The sequence below is a fragment of the Salmo salar genome, chromosome ssa12 (assembly GCF_905237065.1).
Source record: "Salmo salar chromosome ssa12, Ssal_v3.1, whole genome shotgun sequence".
Classification (NCBI taxonomy): domain Eukaryota; kingdom Metazoa; phylum Chordata; class Actinopteri; order Salmoniformes; family Salmonidae; genus Salmo; species Salmo salar.
In genome coordinates this window covers 5048007-5056810 of record NC_059453.1, presented here as the reverse complement: position 1 = coordinate 5056810, position 8804 = coordinate 5048007, and the positions used below count along the sequence as shown (strand labels likewise).

Here is an 8804-nt window from a genome sequence, read left to right as displayed (position 1 = left end):
AGGTATAGGGGTTTAGGGTATATGGGTTTAGGGTATAGGGTGTAGGGGTTTATAAGGTATAGGGTGTAGGGTATAGGGGTATAGGGTGTAGAGGTTTAGGGTACAGGGTAGAGGGGTTTAGAGAATATGATGTAGGGGTTTAGGGTATAAGGGTTCAGGGTACAGGGGTTTAGAGTATAGGGGTTTCGGGTGTAAGGGGTTTAGGGGTTTAGGGTATAGGGTTTAGGGTGTAGGAGTTTAGGGTTTAGGGGTTCAGGATTTTGGGGTTTAGAATGTAGGGGTTTAGGTATAAGGGTTTAGGGTATAGGGGTTTAGGGTATAAGGGTTAGGGAATAGGGTTTAGGGTATAGGGTTTAGGGTATAGTGGTTAGGGAATAGGGTATAGAGTAGAGAGGTTAGGGAAAAGGGTTTAGGGTATAGGGGTTAGGGAATATGGTATAGAGTATAGGGGTTAGGGAATAGGAGTTAGGGTATAGGGTTCAAGGTATAGGGGTTTAGGGTATAGGGGTTTAGGGTATATGAGTTTAGGGTATAGGGTGTAGGGTATAGGGGTTTAAGGTATAGGGTGTAGGGGTTTAAGGTATAGGAGTTTAGGGTATAGGGGTATAGGGTGTAGAGGTTAAGGGTACAGGGTATAGGGGTTTAGGGTATAGGGTGTAGGGGTTTAGGGTATAAGGGTTCACGGTACAGGGAATAGGGGTTTAGAGTATAGGGTTTAGGGTGTGGGAGTTTAGGGTTTAGGGGTTCAGGATATTGGGGTTTAGAATGTAGGGGTTTAGGGTATAGGGGTTCAGGATGTAGGGATTTAGGGTATAAGGGTGTAGGGGTTTAGGGTGTAGGGGTTTAGGGTAGAGGGTTTTAGGGTGTAGGGGTTTAGGGTGTAGGGGTTTAGGGTATAGGGGTTTAGGGGTTCAGGGTATAGGGGTTTAGGGTATAGGGGTTCAGGATGTAGGGGTTTGGGTGTAGGGGTCATATGGGTTGAGGAGGGATCCTTATCACAGCAGTCTTTCTCTTCTTAAGCTGGGGAGGCAAGAACAGGGAAGGAGTCTTAAAATCAACACACACACACACACACTCTGCACTACACTGCACTGCACACCCAACTGGCTGTAGTCTACACTGTACACCCAACTAGAAGTAGTCTACACTGTACACCCAACTGGCTGTAGTCTACACTGTACACCCAACTGGCTGTAGTCTACACTGTACACCCAACTGGCTGTAGTCTACACTGTACACCCAACTGGCTGTAGTCTACACTGTACAACCAACTGGCTGTAGTCTACACTGTACACCCAACTGGCTGTAGTCTACACTGTACACCCAACTGGCTGTAGTCTACACTGTACACCCAACTGGCTGTAGTCTACACTGTACACCCAACTGGCTGTAGTCTACACTGTACACCCAACTGGCTGTAGTCTACACTGTACACCCAACTGGCTGTAGTCTACACTGTACACCCAACTGGCTGTAGTCTACACTGTACACCCAACTGGCTGTAGTCTACACTGTACACCCAACTGGCTGTAGTCTACACTGTACACCCAACTGGCTGTAGTCTACACTGTACACCCAACTGGCTGTAGTCTACACTGTACACCCAACTGGCTGTAGTCTACACTGTACACTCAACTGGCTGTAGTCTACACTGTACACCCAACTGGCTGTAGTCTACACTGTGTGGCAATGTCTCCAAGTCTCATAGATAGAAGCTGGAGCAACTCAACTAACCCACTAAACTAACCAACTAAACTAATCCACGGCAGCTTTATACATTATGAACTAGTGTCAGAGTTTGCGCAGTTTGGTTGTCAATAGCAACCGCCGAGGCAACAAAAAAAGAGGCTCGCAGCTGAAACCTGGGATTTAATCCACGCGACCTGCACCACGGTGTAAATACCCTGGACCCGTCTTCACTCACGTCCGCTGATATTATAAAACACACACACACACACACACACACACACACAGTCGGTAATAATAGGAAACACACACCTATGTTACAACCTGAAAATGTGTGTGTTGCCGCCTCTATGATTTAACTGTGTGTGACCAAAATGTTGTAACATTTTGACTTTGCAACACGTCCAAGATAATAAAATGCGGCTCTTTAAAATGGTCTCGTAAAGGCTACATAACAATCTAATAGTCTAATTCAGGAACTGAATATCATTCTGATATCATTCTACCAGACAGTGTTACACCCTACCTGGTTGGTTAGATTACGGGTAACGGGTGTAGACAGTGTATAGTAACCCACTCACGTTGTCTGCAGTGTCTGCGTTCATACCGTGCATACCGGAGAAACCCGGGACCTCTCCTCATCTCGTGTGCAACCTATACACTCGGGGGGAATCGACTGAATCAGTTAACGTTTATATCTCCTTGGAATATGGACCGGTAACAGAGACCCTTAGAAAATCACTCGGTAACTTCCTCCTCGTTAATTGTTAAGTTAACCGTTTCCCTCCCCGTTCCACTCGCGCGCCTCCGCAGATTGCTCGAACCCTTTCTGTTCCTCTGGCGCCTGCATTCCACACCAAACCGGGGTGACGAGTGTGACGGAAACACACGAGCTCACTCACCGGGAACCTTTCGGTTCGCCACCGGGTTTTGGGTGGGGTGGGTGCACCTGCTGATGCGCAAAGTGTGGACACCACAGGTCTCCGTCTGGCGGTCACGCGCGGCGCGGGCACGATGTAGGTCATAAAGGTGAGTTGCGTGTGGTTGGAATACTGAACACTGGAACAGTTCTATATCTTGGCGGTGTCATCATAGGCGTCATAAACTTAACGAGGAGAATAAGATGCTAAATAATCTCAACTAGTTTGATGCGTCTTCAGAAAGATTCGAAAGCTCTTGACCCCCACATCGGTTTGCTTCATATCATACTAAAGTCATAAATGAATGACGTACGTATCGAATGTTTGCTCAAACCAAGAGGTGACTGTCATTCTGAACCTGAAGGCAGTGGAGCAGCAGACTGAACTTATGCAGTGAGACGTCGCCCTCTAGCGGATCATAAAGACTAGTACAATTAGAGGGCTGCTATAACAGCCTCCAGTCTTCTGGGAAGGATTTCCACCTGATGTTGGACCTCTGCTGCGGGGACTTGCTTCCATTCAGCCACAACAGCATTAGTGAGGTCGGGCACTGATGTTGGGCGATTACGCCTGGCTCGCAGTCGACGTTGCAATTCATCCCAAAGGTGTTTGATGGGGTTGAGGTCAGGGCTCTGTGCAGGCGAGCCAAGTTCTTCCACACTGATCTCAACAAACCATTTCTGTATGGACCTGGCTTTGTGCACAGGGGCATTGTCATGCTGAAACAGGAAAGGGCCTTCCCCCAACTGTTGCCACAGTGACAGGCAGAGGCAGACAGGTAGAAAACAGACAGATAGACAGAGAGAGCAGACAAACAGGTAGGAAACAGATCAGACAGAGAGCAGACAGGTAGAAGCAGAGACAGACAGACAGACAGACAGACAGACAGACAGACAGACAGACAGACAGACAGACAGGTAGAAACAGGCAGACAGACAGGTAGAAACAGGCAGACAGAGAGCAGACAGACAGACAGACAGACAGGTAGAAACAGGCAGACAGAGAGCAGACAGACAGACAGACAGACAGACAGACAGAGACAGACAGACAGACAGAAAACAGAGCAGGCAGACAGAGAACAGACAGACAGACAGAGCAGACAGACAGACATAATAATAACCACAGTAGACTGAATCTCACTGATATAAAAGCTTGTTATTAAAATGACAGACACATAGAAAACACATCATCATCTTCATCATCATCACAGTAATATTAAATCAAAGATTTTGACAAGTAGAATCATCAGGTGTGTTACTGCTTGGTGGAAACAAAACCCTGCTCTCTGTAGATGGTAGTCCATCCCAATGGCCAGCTCCACAGAAACACTTATAGCATTATAAACACTATGTATGGAGCAGCAATGCAGGCTGTTATAGAGCTCCTATGAAGAGGAAGAGGGTTTATAAAGGCCCATGGGCAGTGTAGAAAGTGGGAGTGACTTATTTACATTAGAAAACACATCCATGGCAACGTCTGAGGCAGTGTTGTGGCAGTAGAGAGACTGACTACTACCCTTATTAAACATCTATAACATGTTCATAACATACTTATATCATGGTATAACAGGTCTGGTGTTGTGGCAGTAGAGAGACTGACTACTACCCTTATTAAACATCTATAACATGTTCATAACATACTTATATCATGGTATAACAGGTCTGGTGTTGTGGCAGTAGAGAGACTGACTACCCTTATTAAACATCTATAATATGTTCATAACATGTTCATAACATACTTATATCATGGTATAACAGGTCTGGTGTTGTGGCAGTAGAGACTGACTACCCTTATTAAACATTTATAATATGTTCATAACATACTTATATCATGGTATAACAGGTCTGGTGTTGTGGAGGTAGAGAGACTGACCACCCTTATTAAACATCTATAATATGTTCATAACATACTTATATCATGGTATAACAGGTCTGGTGTTGTGGCAGTAGAGACAGACTCTCAGTGCCGTAGACCAGTTATTACATGTTCATAACAAGTCTTTTATAGTTCTATAACATGTTAACCTGTCTATATGTTCTAAAACATGTCTGTCTGATCTATGAGATACATAATACAGATCTGACAGAAATGTATGGTAGCTCTATCGATGACAACTCTATGACCTGTCTATGACACCTCTATGAGCTGTCTATGACACTGCTGTGACAGTCTATGACACCTCTACGACCTGTCTATAACCTCTCTATGACCTGTCTATGAACGGTCTATGACACCTCTATGGCCTGTCTATGACACCTCTATGACCTGTCTATGATCCCTCTATGACACCTTTATGACCCGTCTATGACATCTCTATGACCTGTCTATGACCCGTCTATGACACCTCTACGACCTGTCTATAACCTCTCTATGACCTGTCTATGACCCATCTATGACACCTCTATGACCTGTCTATGACACCTCTATGACCTGTCTATGAAGTGTAATAACCGTCCGTTATAAGGACTGGAGAACACCAGTCGGTCTGTGGCAGTAGAACACTCTGTTAGTCCTACTCCCTACTGACACCTCTATGACCTGTCTATGAAGTGTAATAACCGTCCGTTATAAGGACTGGAGAACACCAGTCGGTCTGTGGCAGTTAAACACTCTGTTAGTCCTACTCCCTACTGACACCTCTATGACCTGTCTATGAAGTGTAATAACCGTCCGTTATAAGGACTGGAGAACACCAGTCGGTCTGTGGCAGTTAAACACTCTGTTAGTCCTACTCCCTACTGACACCTCTATGACCTGTCTATGAAGTGTAATAACCGTCCGTTATAAGGACTGGAGAACACCAGTCGGTCTGTGGCAGTTAAACACTCTGTTAGTCCTACTCCCTACTGACACTCTGACACCAACAATTGTTTGTAAACAGAGGGTCTTCACGAGTCTATGCATCGATTGGCTTAATAAGTTTGTTTTGAGCGTTGATTGTTTGTGCATTTCGTCCTGTGACCACAGGGCACGAGCTAAATTACAGACTGCAGCATTAAGAGCAGTCTATACCATCCCAAACTGGTGATCAACCGTATGTCTCCTATTCTGACGTGTGATTGGTCTGCGTACGGCTCCTAGTCTAAAGTGATTGGTTCTGTTTGTACATCTGTTGTCAGCCAGTTCATTCACAAACTGACTCATCATTAAAGAGCAATACTGAAATAGAATAATAATAACAAATCCCAACAACAACATATTGACCACATGAATCAGGAACACTGGTTTAACGACACCAAGGAGAAGAAACAACAAGACATAATAGAGAAGACAAGTTATCTTTTCTAGTGAGCGGTGGAGGGAAGGAGGGACGGGTTTGGTCCCCTAGCTTATTTAGGGCATCGCCATAACAACAGAGTGAGGGTTCTGTGACAGGCGGTGGTTCTAACTCAGGTCTCCCGCATATCAAAAGGCATCGCCATGGCAACAGAGCGAGGGTTCTGCGACAGGCGGTGGTTCTAACTCAGGTCTCCCGCATATCAAAAGGCATCGCCATGGCAACAGAGCGAGGGTTCTGCGACAGGCGGTGGTTCTAACTCAGGTCTCCCGCATATCAAAAGGCATCGCCATGGCAACAGAGTGAGGGTTCTGTGACAGGCGGTGGTTCTAACTCAGGTCTCCCGCATATCAAAAGGCATCGCCATGGCAACAGACCGAGGGTTCTGCGACAGGCGGTGGTTCTAACTCAGGTCTCCCGCATATCAAAAGGCATCGCCATGGCAACAGACCGAGGGTTCTGCGACAGGCGGTGGTTCTAACTCAGGTCTCCCGCATATCAAAAGGCATCGCCATGGCAACAGAGTGAGGGTTCTGTGACAGGCGGTGGTTCTAACTCAGGTCTCCCGCATATCAAAAGGCATCGCCATGGCAACAGAGTGAGGGTTCTGTGACAGGCGGTGGTTCTAACTCAGGTCTCCCGCATATCAAAAGGCATCGCCATGGCAACAGACCGAGGGTTCTGCGACAGGCGGTGGTTCTAACTCAGGTCTCCCGCATATCAAAAGGCATCGCCATGGCAACAGAGTGAGGGTTCTGTGACAGGCGGTGGTTCTAACTCAGGTCTCCCGCATATCAAAAGGCATCGCCATGGCAACAGACCGAGGGTTCTGCAACAGACCGAGGGTTCTGCGACAGGCGGTGGTTCTAACTCAGGTCTCCCGCATATCAAAAGGCATCGCCATGGCAACAGACCGAGGGTTCTGCGACAGGCGGTGGTTCTAACTCAGGTCTCCCGCATATCAAAAGGCATCGCCATGGCAACAGACCGAGGGTTCTGCGACAGGCGGTGGTTCTAACTCAGGTCTCCCGCATATCAAAAGGCATCGCCATTGCAACAGACCGAGGGTTCTGCGACAGGCGGTGGTTCTAACTCAGGTCTCCAGCATATCAAAAGAAAGTAGTGGCCTATATTGGGAATAGGGTGCCATTTCTGAATCTTGAGGGGGGAGGTTAAGAACACTACAGGATAGTGTGCTCCTACAGCAGAGCACATACATGTTACACACGTTACATAGGCCTATGCGTTTTAATGCTACGTCCGTGTTACAATACTGTCTGTGTAAACACAGAGGTCCGAGGTCGGGGGTCACTGTGTCAGGGTCAGGAGGTCACTGTGGTAGTGTGCTATAAAACACAGCAGTGTGACGTCACAACAGCAAGCCAACAGGGAACACTGCCCAAATGAAAGCTGATTTGGAGTTTTATATAGCACCGCTCTGTTTAGCAATGTAGTAGTGTGCTGTCTGTCTGTTGGGAAGGGCTTTCTGCTGCTGTCGGGGCAGCGGTTGGGAAGGGCTTTCTGCTGCTGTCGGGGCAGCGGTTGGGAAGGGCTTTCTGCTGCTGACAGATCAGTGGTGGGGGTGCCACAGGGTTCAATTGTCGGGCCGACTCTTTTCTCTGTATACATCAATGATGTCACTCTTGCTGCTGGTGATTCTCTGATCCACCTCTATGCAGACAACACCATTCTGTATACTTCTGGCCCTTCTTTGGACACTGTGTTAACTAACCTCCAGACGAGCTTCAATGCCATACAACTCCCCTTCCATGGTCTCCAACTGCTCTTAAATGCAAGTAAAACTAAATGCATGCTCTTCAACCGATCGCTGCCTGCACCTGCCCGTCCGTCCAGCGTCACTACTCTGAATGGTTCTGACTTAGAATATGTGGACAACTACAAATACCTAGGTGTCTGGTTAGACTGTAAACTCTCCTTCCAGACTCACATTAAGCATCTCCAATCCAAAATTAAATCTAGAATTAGCTTCCTATTTCGCAACAAAGCATCCTTCACTCACGCTGCCAAACATACCCTCATAAAACTGACTATCCTACCGATCCTTGACTTCGGCGATGTCATTTATAAAATAGCCTCCAACACTCTACTCAGCAAACTGGATGTAGTCTATCACAGTGCCATCCGTTTTGTCACCAAAGCCCCATACACTACCGACCACTGCGACCTGTATGCTCTCGTTGGCTGGCCCTCGCTACATATTCGTCGCCAAACCCACTGGCTCCAGGTCATCTATAAGTCTTTACTAGGTAAAGCCCCGCCTTATTTCAGCTCACTGGTCACCATAGCAGCACGCGCTCCAGCAGGTATATTTCACTAGTCACCCCCAAAGCCAATTCCTACTTTGGCCGCCTTTCCTTCCAGTTCTCTGCTGCCAATGACTGGAACGAATTGTAAAAATCACTGAAGCTGGAGACTTATATCTCCCTCACTAACTGTAAGCACCAGCTGTCAGAGCAGCTTACCGATCACTGTACCTGTACACAGCCCATCTGTAAATAGCCCCCCCCCTACTACCACATCCCCATATTGTTATTTATTGTTTCTCTTTTGCACCCCAGTGTCATCATCTGCACATCTATCACTCCAGGGTTTATGCTAAATTGTAATTATTTCGCCACTACGGCCTATTTATTGCCTTACCTCCCTAATCTTACTCCATTTGCACACACTGTATATAGATTTTTTATATTGTGTTATTGACTGTACGTTTGTTTATCCCATATGTAACTGTGTTGTTTTTGTCGCACTGCTTTGCTTTATCTTGGCCAGGTCGCAGTTGTAAATGAGAACATGTTCTCAACTGGCCAACCTGGTTAAATAATGGTGAAATAAAAAAAAAAAATAAAAAAAAATATTAAGGTTATTTTAGATGATGACAAGCTAACTATATAGCTACTGAA

General features: G+C 46.5%; 1 long non-coding RNA gene across 1 annotated transcript; it reads right to left on the bottom strand.

Annotated features, from left to right (window-relative positions):
- Positions 1-3740: 3740 nt before the first annotated feature.
- LOC106593010 (uncharacterized) lies at positions 3741-7690 on the bottom strand. Its single transcript, XR_006757829.1, has 2 exons — positions 5460-7690; positions 3741-5351 (listed from the first exon to the last, which is right to left on the bottom strand). It is a non-coding gene; the product is annotated as an uncharacterized lncRNA (long non-coding RNA).
- Between the last annotated feature and the right edge of the window lie 1114 nt (positions 7691-8804).